Below are 25046 nucleotides of genomic sequence, written 5' to 3'. Positions count from 1 at the left end.
TTAGGTCAGTTATATCTGCGCATAGATTTTTTTAACGAGAAAATGATTTATGCCGGGGTCCACTACGGCTCCGCTCACGTACTTCCGTCACAAAAGTGACGTTGAAAAATATCTGCTAAGAGACTGTAAAGAAAAGAAAAACAGAGGCAAGCATCTGTCACGCGTAATCGAACCAGCAATGTCTTGATCTTCAGCACGTGGCGCTGACCAATAGGCCATTTATTGGCTACATGGCTAACGACAAGACATTTATATACACTGTACATCGTTTGGCAGTCCCCGGAGCTTCGAAACTTTAGCACGATTTCATTATGAGTGGCGAGATGGCACGACAGGCTCGCGTTGGGCGTGCGTCCTCTCCACAAAGCGGCACCTCGATGGAGCATGGTCCCTCCTGCACGCACACGCTTATCAGACTCGTAATTCGGGGGAGACGAAGGTCACCTCGCACGCTGCCGTGGCCGTGTTTACGAAAAGAGCACGCTGCTGATACACAAAGCAAGAATAACTCTGATAGTTGTTTGTGTTTCTCCTGTGATACTTGAACAGCGTGATTTAGGTACCGAGCTCTGACAGTCGTTAGTCCACGGTCGTCCTGTGTATGTTAATTTTGTGCATACCATCTGCTTGACGTGTGCGCTGCAAGTTTTGAGCTGCTGCCGTTCCTATAGTAACATTGCGAATTGTTGGATTAGCTGAAAAAATGCCCAATAAACGCTCAACTACTTCTGCGAAGCAACGTTTCACTTTCGTGTTATACCGATTTCTATATCGGGGATCGGCCACGCTTTTTTTGGGGGCGGGGGGGAGGATGGTCAGGGGGGCAACACAGGTCTCCAATAGGAACCCTATGGCAATAATGCTCCTGGTGTTTTCGAAGAAGAATTTCCTTTCGAGGCGGAAGTCTCTTGCCGCAGCTTAAGTGACGTCGAAGGAACTAATTAATAGAAACTCCATCATTAGCTCTTTAATTATTAACCTAAGGGCTGATGTTCTTACGTGAAATATGGAGCCCATAGCAATTTACTAGAACACCATTTCTGGCATTTCACGAAAGTCCCACGTGATTTGAGGTGTACAGAAATTTTTATGGCGAAATCGCAACTTACCATGCCGGTGCGTAAGAAACGCCAACACTCTGTCACGTCAGACTGAAGCTTCACATGACGCCAAGGTCGCTTATGTTGAATTCATGTGCGTATTATCTGAATCTCGTCTGAAAAAATGACAAGTCCAGTCTGAAACATCAGGATCAGTTATCTATTGTGTGCAATGTGTAGTGCTCATGTGTCCATTTAATTGTAAACCGGCGCTTAGAACAATTTATACTGTCTGCAAGGAAGAGCGCTGCAGTGGCTGCGCCCGAGTTTTAAGCTGTAGATAGAAATAAAATGGGAATTTGACCGCTTTCATCAGCATAGCCCAACATAAACAGGTTCTGGAAAAATTCTATCAGGCACACTTCCAGCGTTGTCGCCTTTTCTTGTGTGTGAATAGAGCCTTGCTGTTCTCGTCGAAACGAAGCCTTGTGTCCTGTTTTTTTTCCACGTTGCAACACTGGGGGAGATGCGGGGTATAACGGAGGGTATAACGGAGTTTCCGTATGTGCGTTATATTGTGGACTCATCGTCGTTCGTGGCGGAGGCGGCAACGGCGGCGGTGGCGGTGGTGGGTTGTAGACTGAGGCCGTCGGCGAGTTGTAAGAATGAGCCAATGGAGACGAGTTGTGCGGCAATATAACTAGATAACTGGTTTTCACAGCAGATAAAACTGGTTTTCACAGCATATTCACAGAGTGAATGATGCAGAGTGGGGCGATACGTCCGTCTGTCAACCCGTGTGTTGAACCGTCCGTCCATCCGTTCGTGCTTCCATCTGTGTGCCCGTGCTTCTTTCTGTCCGTCCGTCCGTGCGTTTGTCCGTCGGTCCATGCATGCTGCCGTTCGTCTGTTCACCCATCCGTCCATGCGTCCATACGTATGTGCTTCCGTCCGTTTGCCCTTAAGTGCATCCATGCTTCTGTTCGTTTGTGTGCCTACGGCGAGATAGATGGACAATGCTCGCGCATAAAGAGCAAGCTCCTAAAATTCATAGCGCGCGCGTTATCTAAAAGCGGACTGCGGGTGTCTTTCCAATCGGAGTCTTCTGTATATCAGTGCCCTTGAGTAGCGATTGGCATGTTCCAGTAGAAAGCACTTTCCCATCACTGCATGTTTTGCGCCTCCCCAGATTACTCTCTTGAGCAACGCAGCGGTGAGCGCTACAGCGCCAACGCCATTGCCAGTGTATATGCGTTAGCGCCCGCTGATTCGCATTTACACATGGTTCCCTTTAGTGTTAGGTGGTGCTTTTCTTTTACCCTATTGGTGAGCGTAGATCATAAACCAACTGAAGAAACAGTTGTTTAACGAAGTGCTTAACTGAGCAAGTTATCAATCTCACCTTATGAACTTGCAGAGGATGACCCGAAAACTTTGCTGCTGTTGCGGAATGCTTAATATTGAAAGAAGAAAGTATTATCGTGCAAAAAACTTTCACATTTGCTAGCTTTAGTAATTTATGGATTTTTTTATCCTCGATTGCACAGCGTACCCTCACCTTTCTTACGTCGAAAGCAGGAAACGTTACTCTGGGCCCCAAGGGTCAACGTATTTCCATAATCAAGCCATAAATCACTTAATAAACCCTAATCAAATTTCTCCACAATATCACTTCTGCGGAGAACCAGGGTTTCTCAAACATGATGCAACGTAGCTGGCACAATACCAGAGAGATATTCGGTCTACAGAAGTAGACGAAGAGTACTGACCTGGCCAGTATTATGGTCAATGCTGGGTAGACCAGTGCTAGCATGCTTGAAAACAGAGACGCGTCATGTCACTTTACGCAACAATATGATGAAAGGCTGCTAAAACCTTTATATGATGAAAGGCTGCTAAAACCTTTAAATGATCAAAGCTGTTGAAACGTCACCTTTAAAACATTGCAGCTTTGACTTACATTTTTAGTCAGCCCCAGCCACGATGATCATGTGTGTGCAATGCAAGGGCCCAGACACTGCTATTCTGGACTTGAGTGCCTCTCCCTAGCCATACTGTAAGTATAGGTATTTACTCTCTCTCTCCAAAATCAGAGTACAGCAAATACAGTTTCGATTATGTGTAATAATGTTCTTTGATGTTGCGCATTTTATTTATTAAAAATGTTGTATGTTTTTGGTACTATACGTAGTCTGGACGTCTTTAAAATGCGCGATGCTGATTGATACTACCATAAAGGACGATAACTTAAGATCAATAACACAATCGGGCTGCCTCAAATCCCCAAGGCGAAGTGGCAGACTTGAGTATCTTCATAGCTGTTGTGCATAAAGCAGCAACATTTACGCAGAGCAGGGAGGCCCTTGACTTTCAGTCGCCGCTAGATGGTTTTTATCAGCAATGAAGAACAAGAAAACCATTTCCTGGCACGTCTCTTGCGATACGATTGCGAACATATACTCCCGCCTAACGTCTCTCATGGGATCTTTGACGATGAGCAGGGCGCATTAGCTTCGTGCATGGTTCTTTCCTGTCTCGCCTGTCTTAATGTAGCTCGACAAGACACCATCTGCGTGATTGCAAGGAACATAATGATTCGTCAGGGCAGGGATGGAGATACATGAGGAACTCCTTGTGCAATATTTTTCTAGATATATAGAATATATAGTAACATAATCAGAAAAATAAGCGTGTTTCTAATTCTCGTCGAATATATGCGTGCATGAAAGAAGAACGTTGCGCGGCTTTTACAAGGGTGTTGAACCGTGTGTGGTCATGTCAGAGTTTGCACTTCGATCATGTAGGACAGTCAGGGCCACTGGATAACCGACAGTGAGAACGATGCGAATTAAATCACTCATTTTTACCTGCTGGACATCACACATCTTTACAGACACCCGCATCTCATATTTTGATCTCAAATAAGAAACTCATGCTTTAGGCAACCGCTACACACTGCTTGAATGTGAGTCGGTAATATCAGGACACATGTCAGAACCCAAAGCTGCTTGTGTTCCAGCATAACACAGCGTCACGTTATACAAACACATAAATATATATTTAATCTATTACGTACACGAAAAAACGCAAAAGTACCTTGATATTATTTTTATATTGCGCCATCAGAAGTATTGCTTTCCCACAGAGCCTGGAAGAAAATCACACCTTTAACGGGGTATCTGACAGAGATGAACCTTTCCTTGCATATGTAGTCTTCAGCAAGCTTGATATGAATGCTCCGACGCGGACGTCAACTACTTTGACTGATGTCAGCCACAGGAGCTTAGCGTTGTTGCCTAGACAATACCTCGAAATGCTTGAATAGTATGTCGGTATGCATGGGTAGCATTTCGGCAACGGAACCCATAGCTAAGTGGTGCTAGCGGCTATCAAACTGTTCTGTTCTATTGTAACTATCACGCTGTGGAGAGGTTGAGTTTCATATTACCTAAGCTACTACATATCTATAAGTTGTGCAACAAAAAATAACAAATGTTGCACAAAATAACAACCAGCAGCTAAAGAATACGCAGTAGCACACTGAAACAAGTTATATTAACATGGTAAGGTACAGTTGCTCTCAGAATATTTCAGAACGCCGCACACGCAGCTTATCACCTGCGAAGCCTGCCTGCAGAAAACTAGTATGACAATCTACGCGTGCGAAGTTGGCCTAAAAAGCGAGAGTTGCTCTCTGGTGCACCTAAATGCGTTGCCACAAAATGGTATCGCTAGGAGCTTGTTAGCGTTTTGATAAGGGTGGTAGGTGTCTGTGACAAGCTGTGCGTGCGCATGCACCACGTTGAAGCAAAATCATTCGTGCTTGGATGCTTTTTAGAACGCTTTGTGTGTTTTTTTTCTTTTTTTGTTACGTTAGACCGTGTTGATCATTTTGTCAGAATATTTATGGAAGGTGACTGGGACTAGCTCTATGAAAGCGCGGTGTCTTCGTCTTATACAACCTTCAGCATATTGGCGAAAGACAGTTACGTTTCGACCCTTTCTTTTGTACGGGGAAGTAAACTGAGAGTTCTTCCAGTCTTTATAATAAATCTATTATTATGCTCTGTATTTCGCATTTAGCTAAAACATACTATCATTCACCAGGATTGTATACTACCTCTGAGTAGAAGACAATGAATGCCTGTGCCAACGAATCATGACACGTGATGGAAATGTAACAAATACTCGTTCTCAAGCACCGAAATTATTCAATTCATTGGTGCACAAAGATATCCGAACAACGAACTGTGGTTCAGATATATCCGAGCCTCTCTGCACATACAACAACATATGCAAGCACCATTATCTCCCAAGGAGAGTGCTGCCCCTGCCACACTCCTCGTTGTGCAGGTCCCAAGCTGTTACTCTCAGACTGCTCCAAACAAAAACCTAGCCGAGCCCTGCTGTACTGCACACAATATACCCCGAACCATTCTCAAGCCCAGATTGCCCTTTGTGTGACAGTTATGCAGACTTCGAGCACGTCCTGTGGGGCTGTGGCTTTGTAGTCCCCATTTCCAACAAGAGGAAATGAGCAAGCTGATTAAGGCCCATGACCTCACTTCTCAAAATCTGACCGTCCAGACGGCCCGCGCGAGGTTAAACCTTACCATCCCCGAGTGGGCCTAGCCAGGTGACGCTGAGTTAACTCGCGTCTATTGTGGACATAATAAAGTTATTTCCCTCCCTCACTCAGAAGAATCGGAGAGGACCAACGGCAAGAAATGTCAACTTACACCATACTTTAGTATCTGAGAAACTTTCAATGATCTCAAACAGAAAGTCACATGTGCTCCTATCTATATTTGAAAGGAAATGCCGCTTTAGAAGAAGCCAATGTATTTTTCTGTGGCACTGTTTCACGTAAAGAACGCGACCGAGAGAAGCGACACCATGAGGAGTAATAATAATCGATTAAAATAGCAGCTGAAAGACAAAAGATTTCCACTGTCGCTAGTTTTATACGATGAGGTGCAAAAAAGTGGACGTCGTATAACAAGTTCAAAACCCGTTTTACGTTGTGTACTTATGGATATATATAGTTTTATCTTTCCTTTGTCTTTTGTTGGGGAGCTTCTTTTGGTTCACTCTGGTTACAACTCCTTCATTGAACATGATTGGGCCAATCTCTAGAATAGCCTTGTCTTGGAGGCGAGCTCTATGTCGATAGCATGTCCGCGCACTATAGGCACGCGATTTATTTGTGCCATGTCATAAGATCTTTAGAGGGACCGCCAATAATGAATGCCGGTGCTTTACGTCTCAGAACCCCGCAGGAGTCTCCAGAATGAGATATTGCGGATACTCCTGCAAACGAAAGCGGACTTTCGAGATAGGGTCGCAAATGTAAAGCCGATAGGGTGGTTAGTTTACGTAAACGTTTACGTTTCGTAAGGATCCACGCTGGCGCAGATTCTGTTTGGTATCCGGTAACACGGTAGCGTAAAGAATTACGTACAGGCTAAGAGCCATTAATGTCATAATTCCGTCGCGTACTTCTTCAAACCATTTCCGCCTAACGTGTAGCACATACCCGCCGCTAAGTATGGGCCACAGGTATGTGGGTGTGTGTCGCAGGTGATTCGCAGTTCATACAAACCCAGAAACGGGGATAGCAGACATGCGTAATTTTAGCGCGTGAGCGTTAAGAAAAGGTAACATCGGCAGCGTTGACCCGATAAATGCAAATAATAAATGTCAGAATCCCTGCAGGAATGTAACCTCAGCATTCTTCGGGGCAATAAAGTATTCTACCACACAGTCACACCAGGTCTCCGAACTACTTTTCAAATTGATGCTAATTATTGTGAAACGTAAATTCTTTTAAGTGCTGACTATCCAATTTTAAAAACACTACACATGGACTTTTATGACACAGCTGCCCCATGGGGTTAAAGTTAACGTTGGTTTACCGTAAGGCGCCATCCACTGAAATTGATTTATGTAGCGGTGTTTTGGGCTACCACCTCCGCGAGCACGTACCAGCGATTCATATCTAATTACCACTTCTGGTGTTCGTAATATCTATGTTGCTTTTGACATTGTTACGCAACCGTAAACAACTGGATATATAAAACATACGCGACAGTTTAACATATGTCTGTTCGGGCATTTGTACATGTCTAATTTAGCGCCGCTTCGTAACGTCTCCCTCAATAAGAATATTGAAACAATCACCATCCAACCACATGCTTTGCATAACATCGATTCCCAAGGTGCTTGAGATTTACCGATTTTTTTTTTTCAGAAACACGCACATCTACGTAATAGAGCATAAAAAAACAGTAAAGAAGAAACACGAAAGAAAAAAACACCAACAGAAGAACAACAACACATGTCAACTCAAGGAGAGATAAAGGTTAGCCATTATCCATTTGCGTCATGTGCTCTTTTGAAATAGATTAGCTCTCTCTTGGTGAACGCAGTTGATGCCACACTCAGACATCGCTCAACCCAGCACTCTGCCACTGCTGCCTCTGTAATCTCCAGGATAAGTGGAATGGAACTCGTTGCAATTATGTGGAAATTCTCGATTCTGTTCTGCGTAAATGTGCGCGGTTCTGAAAAAAATAATTAGTATTTCAGCACTTCGTTGTTTCTTTCTTCTTATCGTCCTCGTCTCAGTGTGGCGCTGTGCTTCCCCATACAAGTATTACCGACTTAGCATATTGGTGCAACAAGCTCCTAATCACTTCACCAAGAAACTGTCAATGGCGTTAATGGTTGCGCTTATAGCTTTTTGCAACGCAATAACTGGGTTGGCGCGCGCTCTCCTCGTTTTCATCATCTTCTGCCTCGCTCCCTCAACACGTGAGCATGGCATGCGATATTCCGCGGCACCGATTCGCTCAGCGTGGGACGCGTTAACTCAGATGGATGAGAAAAATAGTGCAGAGTGAGGAAGATAGAGGCGGAATGATAGAAACGGAAACAAAGAAAAAGAAGGAAGAAAGATACAAAGAGATGGAAATAAATATATAGAGCGATAGAGACAGAAAGAAAGAGATAAAAGTAGGTAAAAACAGAGCAAGACGAGGAAAAATAGAGATAGAAACAGACAGTGAAAAAGAAAGAAAGATAGAAATAAAGAAAAAAAGAAAAAGAAAAGCAGATTTTTTTTTTCGTTTTACTGAGGCGACACCGCAAGTACGAGGTGAAGGAGACGCACGCGCACCAAACGCCCCCACTTCTACTTATCAATCAATTTTTTAGAACCGCAGATGTCTTTCTAATAACAAAACAAGATAAAAATAAACGGCTTTGAAAGACGGGAACTTGGCAAGCAAGGCACCAAGGTCCACATAACGCTTTGCAGATATACGCATTTATTTCACAGAACAAAGCGACCCCCCCCCCTCCTTTTCTATCCCCCTATGTATTGCTACAAAGCCAATTGGCGTGATTTCTGTAAATGATATTGCCCTAGTTCCTCCTGGTATTGACATAGTCATCCACCGGGGCAGTGCAATTTTTTCGGTAGTTGGCAGATGACAATCGGTATGGAACGGAGCGACAATAATTGAAATGGGGCGACTATATATAGTGGTCTCACGTGTTTGTTTTATTAAGGTTTCATTGCACTCATTGCGGTTTAGAATCTAAATTTTCTCTTGTCTTTTTATACTCCAACAAAGCCTCTGTGTCTGTATCACGCTTGTATTGGCTACAGCTTTGCGTTGTTTTCTTGTGTTTTCTTAATGAATACTCCTGACTACTGTCGGCCGTTTAGTCTTTAAAATATTCCAATATTATCACTTTTATTTTTAAGTTACTCGTTCTAGCCCATTTCCCAGAGTGGGTGGGAGCCATGCATAGAGGCTGTCATCATCATCTTCACCATCATCATCATCTGTTTCAAATCTAATGTGCTTTCGAAAGTTGAATGCATCCTTTCGGTTTCGCTAGTCGAAAATAGTGCTTTGGTGCATCTCAACGCCGATGTGCTGAGTGACATCGACTCTTTTATTTCATCGGTCACATGACTCGTTATCTCTCTGCGTGTGCACGCTCAAGTATACTTTGGTCTTCTAAAATTCAACAGAGGCCCTCATATGGCAATGCATTTGCAGCTGTGTGGTCACGCACGTTTGGTTGTTTGTTTTTTTTTTTTGTGTGTGTGTGTGTGTGTGTGTGTGTGTGTTCTTTGAACGGCCAGGCTGCTCTTGGTCGGGACTTTAAATTTTAAAGTCTGGGGCCCGTGGTAACACTTGGAGGTATAATAAGCAGATAAGCAGGTATGTGCCAGAGACATTGGGTCAATCCCACAACCCACCACTTGTCTAGGCAACCGCTAGCACCCACCTCCCCTCCCCCTCCGAAAAAAACCGGTATGTGCTTCATAAACATGCGTGGCCTATCAGAAAACTGCCATCACCATAAACCGGAACGTGTCAAAGAAACGAGTCAATCTCACTGCGCACAACTGGCACTCAAAAAGGAGAAGGCAACGTTTAGCCCGACAATTTCCGTGCTGTTACTGTAGACAAAGCGCTGTCACGTGACACCTTCTGGTTATAGAAGGTGGGGGCTATACTACCATTTCAAAGCTTGACTTAATAAAGAGCAGCGATACAACATACCTGAGAATTTTAAGTGAAGGCTTCAATGCAAACCTGTTTACAAGAGGGGTATAGTCAAGATGCAACTGAGCTTAAGGAAATTGGCCCTTTCATATGAGAAATAGTGGCCAAGTACAGTCCCAGGGGGCCAATTCTGATCTGGTGAGGAAATGCATTACCGGCAGGTGGTCGCCGGTAATGCATTTCTATCTATCTATCTATCTATCTATCTATCTATCTATCTATCTATCTATCTATCTATCTATCTATCTATCTATCTATCTATCTATCTATCTGTCTGTCTGTCTGTCTGTCTGTCTGTCTGTCTGTCTGTCTGTCTGTCTGTCTGTCTGTCTGTCTGTCTGTGTCTGTCTGTCTGTCTGTCTGTCTGTATGTATGTATGTATGTATGTATGTATGTATGTATGTATGTATGTATGTATGTATGTATGTATGTATGTATGTATGTATGTATGTATGTATGTATGTGAATATTCATGGTCTTCCCACCTCGTTTTCTTCCTTTGTATTCAATTTACTACGATGCTCTCTGATACGTTTTGAAGACTGCGTTATCTATCGCCACAATATAACTAAAAGGACTTGTATGACTTGCTGGATGTCTATCATGGTGTACATTTATTCGAGTGCAAAAGTGGCACATTATCGCACGTGCACATCCGCACACATAATGAGAAAGACGAATATGACAGTAGCGCTGGAAAAGGCTGTTTACAGCACCATTGCCGTCGTTTCACGCACCCGCAAGCTTGCCAGAGGAAAAATTTTTTGTAAGAGTTAACGTTAATGACGAATTAGTCTACTACTTACGGGAAATTGGCGATGTCCATGACCATTACTGTGATGTAACAAGCCTTAAATTCAGCAAATGCATCAAAAATACGATCAGCTGAGTCTATCGTATTAATTGAATGACATCACGAATATTGAAGCAACATCAAACGCTTACGGCTTCTTCACAATTGTGATTAGTGCCGGTCCCACTACCCCACTTGTGTCAAAGACACCGCTCACAAGTACCGCTTTCGTAAGCCGCACGAATCTTATACAAATCTCTGAGCCGAATGCCACAATTATGGTTAACCTTCCTGCCTATCCCTCAATTTATTCTCTATCTCCCTTTGTCTGATCCAATCATATGAGCAGGATCAGATGTCCACTTATTTTATGAGGTTAAGAGAGTGCAATAAGACGTGAATTTTCTGTGGCGACATGTCGTACGACGCACTGTCCAGCCTGAACATCGGCCATCTTTGATTCGCCACTTGGGAGCCACTCGCCAATAGTCACGCGAGGCTATGAACAAGTTTAATGAATCCCGGCACTCCTGAGGCGTACTATAGGTACTTGTAATCAATTGATTCGAACAACAAAACAGCTGCTTCATATTCGCCTCATGTGCCCCCGAGGGCACCACCGGGGACACACGAGGCGAATATGAAGCAGATGTTGCACTCTGTTGAAGCAAAGGAAGGAATTGGCAAGGCTTTGACTGGAACAGACGTATTTTCATTTTAGTTCGGGCGCGTAGCACCATGCTGTTCGGTGAAAAGCCGTATTTGTTTTCGCGTGTTAGTTATACAAATGGCTGCTAACATTACAGGATGTGGACAGCCGTCGCCGTCAGTATCACGCCTCCGAGTTAGCAGTGTAACTCGTTGGGCTAGCCGGGATTGAAATATCTTACCTAAAAGCGCGAAGGTCTCCCCCAGTGAGCTAACGAAAGTGTACGCCACGTTGCAAGTGAAGTGTGACAAATGTTTGGGCTCATTCGCAAAACTTGGCGTTGTATAGGCAGTACCTGAGTGTTGCGAATGCACACTTAGGTCACAATTGTAGTCGTCTGGACATGTGTATAAAAAACTTTTGACAACAAAATAAAATTATTAACTTCACCAACAAGTAGCTTAATCGCGGACAACATAGCACAGATGGGACTACTTGGCACATTATATTAAAACTTGTTACACGTATTATTGGCGCCGAATGGTTTGCTGGGGTGGAGTAGTGGTTATCCTGCTGAGCAGCTGGCCGAAAGGCTGCTGGTTCGATCAGGCCATGGCGGTCGCTTTTCGATGGGGGCGAGAAAGAGATGCTGAATAGCACCAGATATTCCCGATTTCAGGACTACAGGGTATCTTGCATCATGGTTTCTAGACGTAATACCCCAGACATTATTATTATTATTATTATTATTATTATTATTATTATTATTATTATTATTATTATTATTATTATTATTATTATTATTATTATTATTATTGTAAAGAGGTTTATTGGTCGAACCAAATGGGCAGGTGGGAGATTGGAGATAGCGACAGGACGAGGAAGATGGAGGAGCTCGAGCGCCGATCTCGTGGTGCCTTACTCTGCGATGATGCTTGCTGTTCCCTTTTGTTGTCATCATTCCTTCATTATAATTGCCCCCGTCCAGAAAGATCAAGCCATCCTGGCGATCTAACAAGTAGGAACGAGCGGGTCGAAGTACGGCTTCAAGCGGTCCACGTGAACAATGTCGTGTCCACGCCGACGATGGTCACCGGGTGGAGTAAGCGGTTCAATGGCGTAATTGACGGGCGATGTGCGCTCTACCACGCGGTATGGGCCAAGGTAATTTGAAAGTAGCTTGGTAGACAAACCAGGTGCACAGGGTGGTACATACAGCCATACAAGGGTTCCAGGGGCGAACTTGGCGGCAGGAGGGCGGTCGTCATCGCGGGCCTTTTTCTGGCGTTGCTGGTCAGCCGTAGTAAGCTGCTTCGCTAGTTGGCGGCATTCTTCTGCGTGACGGGCGGCTTCAGACACGGTCGTGTACTCAGATACATCTGGTGCGTATGGCAGCAAAGTGTCAATTGTGTGCGATGGTTGACGTCCGTATAGAAGGTAGAATGGAGAAAAGCCGGTGGTGACTTGGGTAGCGGTGTTGTACGCGTAGGTCGTAAACGGAAGAACCAGGTCCCAGTTCTTTTGGTCAGATGCCACATGCGTCGCGAGCATGTCACCCAGGGTCCGATTAAACCGCTCAGTCAGGCCATTCGTCTGAGGGGGTAAGCAGTACTCATCCGGTGTACAATATGGCACTGACGGAGAAGTGCTTGGATTACGTCGGATAGAAATACACGGCCCCGGTCACTGAGGAGCTCGCGAGGAGGGCCGTGACGCAACACAAACCGATGGAGGATGAAAGATGCGACGTCCTGAGCGGTCGCCGTAGGAAGAGCAGCGGTTTCGGCGTACCGTGTCAGGTGATCTACAGCAACGATAGCCCACCGATTACCTGCTGTGGTCAATGGCAGTGGTCCATAAAGGTCGATTCCGACGCGATCGAATGGGCGGTCAGGGCACGCAAGCGGCTGTAGTGGAGCTGCTCCTGCATTCGGTGGCTGTTTTCGTCGCTGACACTCGTGGCAGCCGCGACTAAACTGTCGAACAAAAGTAAACATCCCACGCCAGTAGTACCGCTTCCTTAAACGCTCGTAGGTCTTGAAGACACCGGCGTGAGCGCATTGCGGGTCGGAGTGAAATGATGCACAGATTGTAGAGCGTAGCTTTCGGGGAATAACAAGCAGCCATTTCCTGCCGTCAGGGGAGTAATTGCGCCGGTATAAGAAGCCACCTCGAATGGTGAAGTGCGAAGCCTGGCGTCGCATTGCTCGAGTGATGGGAAGTGTCGGTACCCCAGATAAGACGTCCAGAAGCGAAGTTATCCATGGATCGTCACGCTGTGCAGAGGTCATTGTGTCGATGTCAAGAGCGGACAGCGCGTGTTCCATAGAAGATATAGAGGCAGCCTCAGTCGACAGTGGTGATCGCGAGAGCGCATCAGCATCGGCATGTTGGCGGCCGGAACGGTACACGACGCGGATGTCATACTCTTGATGTCATCTGCTAAGGGCACCTGCCAATAACCCGAACGCAAATCTTACGACGAAAAAAACTCGGCACCTTGTAAGCAATCAAGGGCGTCATCAATCCTGGGCAAAGGGTATACATCTTTGCGAGTGATCTTATTTAAGCGCCTGTAATCAACGCAGAAGCGAATTGTACCATCCTTCTTCTTAACAAGAACGACAGGTGATGCCCATGGACTTTGGGAAGGTCGGATAACGTCGCGCTTGAGCATATCGTCAACGTGTTCGGTAATAACCTGACGTTCCGTGGCGGAAACACGGTATGGTCGCTGTCGTACTGGCGCGTTGGAACCTGTGTCGATGCGGTAGAAAAAACTGGGAGTTCGGCCAAGGGTAGGTTGAGCAACGTCAAAGGATTCACGAAACTGGTAGAGCAGCTGAAGGAGCTCAGAGCGTTGAGATGGCGATAGTCCGTCGGCAATCGATGAATCGAAAAGCTCGCAAGGTGGTATATTGGAAGAGTTGAGGGCACTGATAGCGTCGTAGTCACTGGAACAATCTGGCGGCATGGTAAAAATTTGTTCTTTATCAATGGCATGCACGTGTCCAAGAGATTCACCTTGAAACAGTTCAACGGGATACGGAAGGAGATTGATGAGGCAAAGAGCACTGTTTCCTTCAGAAATAGAGAGGGTTGAATAAGGCAGAAGAAGAGATCTTCGACTAAGGAAGAGGCTTGATGGCTCAAAGAATGCAGCTTCGTTCCTAATGCCGTCACAGAACACGGGGAGCAACACAGCTGCTGTCGGAGGAATTTCAGTGCCTTCTTTAACGACGAGTTTGTTTACGGCGGGCTGAATGCGGCTGGTTGGTTGATCGTAAAACGGGAAAAGTTCAAGCTCCGATCTTGCACAATCAATAACGGCATGGTTACGCGATAAAAAATCGCATCCAAGTATGATGTCGTGTGAGCACGACGACAGGACAATAAACTCAACAGTGTAGTGGTTCTTCGCGATCATCAGTCGGACAGTACAGGCGGCTACAGGCTGAACCGGGTCCCCATTCGCTGTTTGCAAGGACATCATATTAAGAGGCGTCGTCACTTTTCGGAGCTTGCGGCAAAGTTTAGCGTCTATCAAGGAAACGGCAGCACCAGTATCCACTAGAGCATATGCTCGAGTACCTTCTACAAAAACTTCGACAATATTTGACGGCAATGTCCGAGGACTTGAGCATTTTGACAGCGCAGTTCTTGCCTCCTGAACTGTGGCGGTTAGTTTCCCTCGTGTTCAGGAGCTGGCCGACGACGCATGGGTGACAGGGAGCGACGACGGGGTGAAAATGAGCGACCAGACATAGTACGCGGACATTCCCGTGAAGACGAGCTTGACTGAGGGTCAGAATTTTCCAGACGGGATGGAGAAAGGTCCATGAAGCTATTCTGTGTCCGGGCGTCTGTGTATCCCGGCACGCGACGACGGCAGTAACGGGCGATATGGCCAGGGCCGCCGCACGCAAAACAGATGGGCCGATTATCGCGCGTTCTCCAAGTATTGGCGACGAGGGGACCAGTCCATGCGGCAGACGGGTGAGTCGAGGCTGTGGTGGCAATGGGAGGAACCCAGGCGGTGGACGGCTGAGTCGGGGCTGAGGTATACGGCAGTCCCTGGAACGACGGGGGGTGGTGTCGCTGCTGCCGCTTTAGTGCCTCAGCGTAAGTAAGAGGCGCGGTGACGGGGGGCTGCTGCAAGGGCACCGGCATAGCCTCGGAAATCTGCTCCTGGATCACATGTCGGAGCATGGGAGCCAATTGTGGTGGGTGTCGCAGTGGCTGTTGGTTCGAGAGCTCCTGGCGTTGAGCAAAAGGCAGCAGAGAAAGCTGCCGAGCCACTTCCTCTCGCACGAAGTCTTTCATTTGTGCGAGAAGGTTTGTCGGGTCAGTCATAGCGTCCAGTGCGGCCACTGGTTGAATTGACTGGAATGAGCGTCGCGTCTGAGCTCGTTGCCTCCGCAATTCATCATAGCTTTGGCACAAAGTCACTACTTCTGCCACAGTGCTTGGAGACTTCGCGAGAAGCATCTGGAAAACGTCATCGTCGACGCCCTTCATAATGTGCTGTATCTTCGCACTCTCGCTCATGGAAGCATCGACGCGACGGCAGAGATCAATCACATCTTCTATATATGATGTGAAAGTTTCACCTGGCTCCTGTGCCCGTGTGCGCAGACGTTGTTCGGCGCGTAGCTTCCGTAAGGCAGGACGACCAAAAACGGCACGTATTGCCTCCTTGAAGGCGGACCAATTGGCGAACTCGGTTTCGTGGTTCGTATACCACAGCTTGGCCACGTCGGTGAGATAAAAATTGAAAGTGCCTAACTTAGCAGCGTCATCCCACCTGTTGGGTCCACTGACTTTCTCGTATGACGACAGCCAGTCCTCGACGTCCTGGTCTTCGGTGCCGGCAAAGATCGGGGGGTCTCGCTGATGAACCGGGCCGGGGCAAGTAGCGGCCGCGAGAGGTATTGTTTGTTGGGCAGCGTCAACTTGCATGGTCGACGGCAGGGTGCGAGACCGGAGTTCCAGGTTGTAGGCGATGTGGTTACCCAGCACCTCCACCAAATGTAAAGAGGTTTATTGGTCGAACCAAACGGGCAGGTGGGAGATTGGAGATAGCGACAGGACGAGGAAGATGGAGGAGCTCGAGCGCCGATCTCGTGGTGCCTTACTCTGCGATGATGCTTGCTGTTCCCTTTTGTTGTCATCATTCCTTCATTATATTATTATTATTATTATTATTATTATTATTATTATTATTATTATTATTATTATTGGCACCGAATGAAATACCAGCAGGGGTGCGCGTGGTGCAGTCTGAAGCCTCGTGAATACAACTAGTTGCGCTCGTGCCATTTGCCGCTCGCGCACCACATACATGCTTTCGTTCACGCTAGTTCACGCAATGGTGCCTAATCAGGTGTGCACACTTTCCATTGGTGATGTGTCGAGAGCGTGCATTGTACCTCTGCTAATGCTTGGGCCACGTACTCCGCCCTTCGTGTGTCGTAGTACAGTTTAGTGAAAAATCAGTGAATAGAACGCAGCGCTCTTTCCAACCCTCTGTCCGACCAGTTTGGCAGATTATTACGATTTTTCATCTCTCTGTAACAATATTTAACATTTATCAGAATGATCGCAACATGCTCTACTAGAGCTCGGTCATTGAGAGTTATTTCACTGTATTATTCCAGATACATCCCATTACTATTTTGCAATACGCAAGCTTCGTATTTATTTAAATTTGTATATTTACGCTAACTCTCTTCAACGTACTTTCAGACAACTGTAAATAAGTCGGCAAACGTTGATTTATTAACGCAGAGATTAAAATCGTGCACATCCTTTCTGTTCGTGCTCCGAAGCTGTCAATCCAAATTTCAAGCCCTTAGAACACGCTTACACAGAAGCTCCTTAAAAGTTGGATCCAATTAAAGGTTGTTGCTTGCGACGCAAACTTCAATAATTTGTGTGACGTTACACGTTGTTGACCGTATGCTTAAAACTCCGAACAACGCAATTCAACCAACGCCGTGGGCTTCGAAACCGAACGCGCGCAGCACGCTGTATAAAAACATTGTGCTGCAACGCAGACATGGAAGCTGAAGCCTAAGAAGTCATTACGACTGTGACAAAGCCATACAACATCCATGACGAGAAGTCCGCGCCATACATGAAGGCGTGTAGATCGCTAGCAGACAAGAGGAGCTGCCAGGATCTCGTTCTTCACGGCAACTCGGCTCGATTACGTGGAGCAGATTAGCCGGACATTCAGTGCAAATTACTTTATGAGCCTGCCCACTAACGTTTCAATAACTCGAGCAGGAGAGACCAGTCTGCATGACGTCACACGCGAGAAGGCACCACTCAGAGATGTCGGAGTGAATAGCACTGCAAGGTCGATGGTTACTCACGGTGCACCGCGATCACCTTTTATATCATACAAGATTTCATCATTCTAAGCCTTGCACGGTTGGTCTAAAAGACGTGAGTACATTTTCAAAAGAAAAAAAAACAATGCCATCGTCAGATCACTAGGGAACATATTCCTTGCTTGGCAACAAGGACGCTTTATCGCTTGCGTGGCAACAAGGTTATCACCCTGGGGCAGGTCACCGGCACGGAATGGCAATTTTGGAGCCACCATGCGGCTGACACTCGCGAAGGCAACAGAATTCGAAGTATATCAATCCCCGATGCAGTCACAGCCGTAAACCAATCGGCAGCCAGATCCGCAATCAGAAGGTGGCTCTTCTTATTTCTGCTGCATAAAATGGAGTGCTCAGGCAAATAACAATAACTGCCAGCCACAGGCGGAAAAGCTTGCCGCAGAAAAAGAAAAAAAAGGAGAAGGCGCAGCTCATACGAAATTCCTACCGAGTATATCGGTATTCAGCCGCGGCACCACTTCGGACAAAGAGCCCAGCTGCGACGGCTCCTCGGTGCAAGAGAAGATCGGGACGCACAAAAATCATTCCATACCAGCGTGCACGGCCCTAGCTTTCATCTCCGTCCCTTCGCGCAATCTTTCACTACCCTTCACCGGTGCTTCACTTCAGGGACAAACGTGAAGAGTGGCACAGCCGCTGCTTAGCAAGAAAAAGAAAGAAAAAGAAACGGTCGCATTTGTGCAGTCGTGGAAATTGCCTCTACTATATGGACGATTCCACGTACGGTTTCCAGATGATCGTATCCAGCGAGTCATTCAAAGCTGGCTGCACTCAATCTTGCCAGCTACTGGGCTTCATTCGCCCTCGCAGCGTACTATTGGGGAGGATCTGAAAAAGACAGCTGATACCTACAACCAAGGGAACGCTCGCTCGTTTTTTTTTGTGGCTACTTTCATCAGGGGAGGTTTATTTTGTCTCGCAGTGGTGTGGAGGTTAGCAACGCGGCTCAATTGTGGTGGCTTCCTAAGGAAAACATCTTTCACGCTTGCTCAACACGAATGAACACTGCAGTCGCGAAAGATAAAACGAAGTAGAGCTTAGCTACCACCCAGTTTAGGTCATCTCTGAATAAATATAAATTTAGATCGCAATAATTCTGTCAATGTGCGACAAGGAACGGTGGGAATGAGAAGGCACCGGTTTTTTTCTTGACACCTTTTATGGCCTATATATAGGTTAGCTGATATCTTGATGCAACTGAGCTACCGCTGTGCAATACGGGTGTTGTTCTCCAAGCTTACTGCCTTTGAGTAAAAATACAGCTAGCCGAAAGCTGTGAATTGTTGGGTATGCGCAGCCCGCCACGAAACACGAGAGGCTGAAAAGAGCGTGCAGGACAGGCACTGCCATGCGCTATTGGTTGCCCCCTTCGGTTTTTCGAGAATAGCTGTGCATAACCACCATAGATTTTAGATATGTCACGTAATATGAGCTGAAATGTTTCAAGCGAGACGTAAAAACTCCTCCGATTAATTTTATTGTTTTTTTTTCTTTCAAGGTACTCACGATCTGATTCTGTAACACATGTACAATAACTGAATTTTCCCACCATCTTGAAACGCCCTCGTCTAGCAAGATGAAAATTCTCGTTTTTGCTTCTATGCAACTTCTATGAAAAGCAACTTTTTGCTTCTATGCAACTTCTATGAAAATTCTCGTTTTTGATTCTATATAACTTTTATGCAGCGCAGGGCCGAATTCCGTAAAAAGTCTGGAACCTACGAAGTAATCATTACTGAAACTCTATAGTCCCTCAATTTCAGTAGAAATATCAACAGTCATGCAGACACGGGAATCAGAGCGTCGATGAAGCATATATAAACATCAAGGAAGACATCTACAGTGCATCAACTGCCACCATATATAGTGCTCTATGAAGAAAATGACAAAATACCAATAATGAAGGGTCTAAGACACGGGGATACAATCTCCCCAATACATTATGAGTGAGAAAACGTTCGTTAGTTGGGGTGTAATGGCTGCATGCACGTTTTTGGACGCCAGACTTACCGAGTTCGTGTAAGAAGCTGGTATAACCCCACATGGTCGTATAGGACCCGACTCGTAGACATGCTGCGCTGCACAAAAAGGTATCTGTAACGTTACCATGTTTTTTAGCAGTTATGTTTAACTTTCTTGCTTCATTTGGGATGTTGCTGATGTGATGGAGACGTACATGCTATAATTTTTAGAATGACTTGAAGTACCGATTGTTTTGAGCTGACCAGCACCAATAATTAGCGGATTCAAGCAGAGCCACCCAGAAAAAAAGCCCTCGAACAGTGCTACTGCTGATCATGTAAGCATTCAGTTTGAACGTAAGTGTGAAATATTACCATAAAGATGAAGATAATAGATGATGACGATAAAAATGATGACATATAATGGCGATAAAGATCATGAAGATGATGTTGAAATAGCCTTGCCACGGTGTTCTAGTGGCTCAGGTATTCGGCTGCTGACCCGCAGGTCGCGGGATGGGAGCCTGGCTGCGCGGCTGCATTTTAGATGGAGGCGAGAATGCTGTAGGCCCGTGTGCTCAAGATTGGGTGCAAGAACCCCAGGTAATCAAAATTTCTGAAGCCCTCCACTACGGTGTCTTTCAGAATCCTGTGGTGGTTTTGGGACTTTAAATGCCACATATCAATCAATGATGTTCAAGTAGAGGCAAGCTAATGGCCCTTCAATTGTGATAATGATGGGGATGATGGAAGCGTTGAACGTGAAGATTAACAAGTTGGTGATGGCGATAATGAACGATGATGATGATATTGTTGAATCAAAGCCGTCCCCAAGCAGCCACGTCAACGATCACGATAATGATGATATTTAATACATTGAACTGATGATAAGGATGTTGGTTATAGTGAGTACGAATGCTAATAGTGAATAATGCGTTGAAACGGAGTGGTGGTTAGGAAAAGTTCCAATGTATGATGAAAAAGAACAATCGACCTAGAGTAACTGATGTTCCCAGCGTCCATAGATGTAGACATTTGTTATCTTCTAGGACTATAGCTAACGTGTTCAGGTTTTCGGCTTATTACGACTTTTGTGTGTATATTTCTTACATATATGCATTTACTTTTGCAACTGGATTGGCTGTGGGATGCAAAAAGTATTGTAAATTTTGTGTCAATAGTTATCAATGCCCAAGTCGAATGCGACTAAGCAGATACGTCGATTTTTTGTGTATTTTTATGACTAAATTCTGTATGATCTACACTTTTACATATTTTGCTACTGACAAAAGCCTTTCACATAAGGCCTAAAAAGACTTCGCTATTTCAAAGATATCAATAAAAAAAGGGGCGGGAATCAACTACGGATTCTACAGAACGTTATTGCACTGTCAGTCAATCTATGTACATAATAAATGTACAAACAGAACCAAAAGCTCGTTGCCATTCTTAAGTCTTCTACTCAGACCTGTTATCTAGTTTTTCAAAACGCGATGTCCCTCTTCATTATCTTCGACGTCAACGTTACCATCCGTATTATTTTCCGTGATTAATTCAACCGGTTGCATTGCTGCACAGTGGCAACTTTTGCTCCTTTTAGTTCCAGGCCAAGCATTTTATGCTGGAATCAAAATTGCACTCACACCAAGCGAGCAAAAAATTACCCTCATGAACACAAAATTTATCTATTTGCCTCAGTGAAAACATTTCACAATATGTATTTCTGTTTGCACACGTTCAGGGAGCTATTTCCTTTTACCCTGTAGCGGCTCATCTCGATAAGACTTGCACGCCATTCACCGACTCATAGCCACGCTTTCTTCTGTTCTTTAAGAAAATAGCAACGTGAAAGCCAGTGACAGCCCTATTATATGCAGTCGACCATAAAGTACGTGGTTTATGTTTGGAATAGTGCATGTACACATGAAAATCATTCGGCGCCTCATAGCACTGTCGTTTGCTTCAGATGCTTGAATTATAAGGCTTTCTTCGACGTTCAAGATTCCTAGACGCCACAGCGTTGGGGAGCTACCGAGCAAGGCAGGTATGAAGTGAGAGAGGTCAAAACTCAGTCGTCTCGATTATAATCAAATATAAATATTTCCTGTTTACGCGCCTAAAATGAGACGTCTTGACCATTGAAATTCGAGAAGGCTGAATGAAACGGAATGGAAACAATGATCTGAACAAAAAAAAGTCTTTCGCACGAGCAAGAGACGGTCCTCTTGCACGATACATCCAGGAGTCCCTGTTTACTCAATTCAAATCGCCTTCAAAAGCATCGATTGATATGGCGAAATCGTCCACACGTCCAACCATACTGCTATAGGCTGCTATAGGCTATGTTGCTATAGGCTACTATAGGCCGTGATAACAGCTAGAGGCTGTGTTAGCTTTGGTGCGAAAGTGTTGCAAACGGCATGCGCCCAATACCATGGCACCTGGATTTCGCTTACGGAAGAAAAACACTTCATGCTGCTGCAACTCGAGCCAAATCGGCTTCCTGAAGGGTACTCAAGAACATACGCCCACTACAAGTGAACTGACTTCGTTTTGTGCGACTGTTTGCAATACCATCTCCACATATGTATTAGTGGGCCGTGGATGAAATATATTTACGAAGGCTTGGCATGTCAACAAAAACGTCTAACTATAAGGCACAAAAAGGCAAAAAAAGGAGAGATCAGGTTTCTCTTATCGATTATGCTGTTCCTCATCGCATTCGAAGAGAGAAGGAATCGGCTTTTATTGTTCCTAATGTCAATATTTGGCCATGGATACGCAATGAAAGTGACCAAAATGCCCTCCGAGCATCCTTAAAATCACGGCGAAGCAGTATAAGCCTGGTATCAGCGTCGTATAATCTTGCGTCAGACGCTATACCGAGTTCAATGTGTGCAAGGGAACGGAAACGTTGTGTTTAGGACAGCTTAAATGTCAAATATTTATTCCGGTTCGCGGTCCTGTCTTCGTGCACGGGGTGCATATCTTCAAAGGCAAGCCACACCAAGCAATATCTAGGCGCATGAATGCACCTATAGGAAGAGAATCGCGTAATAGCTGCAGTGTATCTACACCAAACTTGTTTTGGGCCTGAAACAAAACGACTTGCAATGACTACTTGAAGAGTTTTCTCCACGTTCATACCTCCTTACTGCATTACCTCGCTTCCTTGGGAACGCTACTATGATCAACCTTTATTTTTAGTGTTCTTATCTCCTATACACAGTTTAGCATCTAGGCGCCGTTTATACGCCGGCAGAAGTCTCTGTTTTTCATCAAAGTGCTTTCTCTCACTGTTTCGTTCGTATGATGCGTGCGTTTTATATCATGCCATACCTCCTTCAGAAAGTGCCTCAGCTACTGGCCCGAAGGTACGTTATTCAATCCCAGCAACAGTGGTTGTGTTAAGATGGAGACGAAATACTCGAGGCCCGTCTACTGCACGATATTGATGCACTCTAAGAACCGCCAGAGGGCCTAATTTTCAAATCCTCCTACTATGGCGTGCGTCATTAACATTTCATAACTTTTGCATCTAAAAGCTTCCAATATATAATAATAATAATAATAATAATAATAATAATAATAATAATAATAATAATAATAATAATAATAATAATAATAATAATAATAATGATGATGATAATAATAGTATTATTATTATTATTATTATTATTATTATTATTATTATTATTATTATTATTATTATTATTATTATTATTATTATTATTATTATTATATGAAGGTAGATGCTAAATTAACGTTCAAGTGCTTGCACATATTTGTTTGCACACCTCATTACCGGAACAAATTAATCAATTTATTTTCAAAAGCTCAGATCTAGATCTGTTTCTTGGCTCACTGCAGCGTAACCCACCACATTCTAAACATTATTCACGACATGCCTGGTGTCGTGCTGCAAAATAGGTCCATAGAACACAAAATCGAATGCTAATCAATTACTACGTTTCAGTCTTTATGTTATTATTGTCTTGGCGTTAATATTATCTACCAGCGGTACCGTATGTGAACCCTGGGTCCATCGGGCTCTGCCCTTAGAGGTATTCCTTAAGCTCCCAGAGACGATGTTTAGACACGAGGCTTCTGAATATCTGTATTTTATTTTGTCCTTTTTTTTTACTCTTTCTCGACTTTTCTTGCTGGGCTTTCCAGTATCAATGTCATGAAGTGGGTATGGCTGGCTCTAACGCAATCTACTTTCCCATGTTGTTATATACAAATAAATAAGAAACGTTCACGCCACGATAATAGAGGTGTTGTTTGTTTCAGTTAGCTCGCGGCATGAAGCTCTCAGGAAGTCGCTAGGAACTGAACGTAGATAGGGTCAGGCAATGACGTCTGCCTGGCGGGAGTGGAGCAGACGCACCTTGACTTCGTCCAACGTTTCCGCGTCAGGTAAAGGGTGAAACGCTTTGTAGCGTAAACTAATTACACTTCGAGCAGCCTCGCGAAACCTGGCGCTGGGGCAGGCACTGGTGTCTGCACATCACCCTTCTCTCCGCTCTCCGCGCATCTGAGAAGCTTACCCTCGCACCAGATGGCGCTTAGAGGTGAGGCTAATGAGATTACCTCCCAGTGCGAACTTACCACATAACAAGCTGGGAGACGGAAGCCGATGAAACGGAGCAGCCAACAGAGCGTAATGAAGTAATTCTTTTTCCTTTATGCTTTCGGTAACCTTAGCTGAAAAAAAAAACAAGAACGAGGTTAACGCTAGCTTGTCTCTCTTACTCGCGTTTCTTTGAATTTCCAGGTCGAAGCGATTACATTCAGTGCATTGAGCAAGTTTTTTTCCCCATAAATGTGAGCCGAGTTTTCAAATGAAACAAAGGTGTCTTAACCAAAAACCGCAATCGCGTTAGCAAATCGCACAGTTAGAGTACTATATCAACATACGTATTCTATAGGTCTATCGATATTTCGTTAGCCGGAAAACTTCAAAAGGTAACGCAAAAAAGTAGAAACAGGCAAAATGCTATATGTTCTGACGCACGTACTGAAATTCACGTTGATGTGCTTCCATACAAACTGGCCGACGTTGACTTGAATCCCGCAGGCTTCGCTTTTGTTTAAGTACACAGCTTTGTCTGCTTCTGTAATGTAATTAATTTGAAAAGCAAGGCTGGCACATTGTAAGTTCAGAAATAAGTTTGCTTTGTTTAGTTCAGAAATAAGTTTTTGTCTTTCTTTCTTACTGTGCAACGTTTACACGTGCCTAATCCAACTATTCTGGAAGGTGAATGAAGTAGTCAAGCACAAAATTGGAATATAGTGCTAAGGCTTTTATTTGACGACACTCAGCGACAATTTGTAATGAGAGAAAACTTTATTAAAAAGTCAGTCAGTTACTTCAGGCATGGCCCGTCCATCGCCTCTAGCTGTCGACCGGAATCCTGTGGTACACGGCCGCTGCAAGGGCTTGTCTGATCATGTCGGGTTGGACGTTTGGGTCTGGGCTGCGGAGCAGGGCCTCCCAGGATTCTAAAGTGTGAGCACCATCGTTTTGACTTTGACATGTCCACATAATGTGGGCCAAGTTCGCTACCTCGTCACAAAATTGACACTGGGACTAGAAAACTGC

Source organism: Rhipicephalus microplus, chromosome 1 (genome assembly GCF_043290135.1).
Source record: "Rhipicephalus microplus isolate Deutch F79 chromosome 1, USDA_Rmic, whole genome shotgun sequence".
Lineage (NCBI taxonomy): Eukaryota > Metazoa > Arthropoda > Arachnida > Ixodida > Ixodidae > Rhipicephalus > Rhipicephalus microplus.
This window is presented reverse-complemented; position numbering follows the sequence as displayed.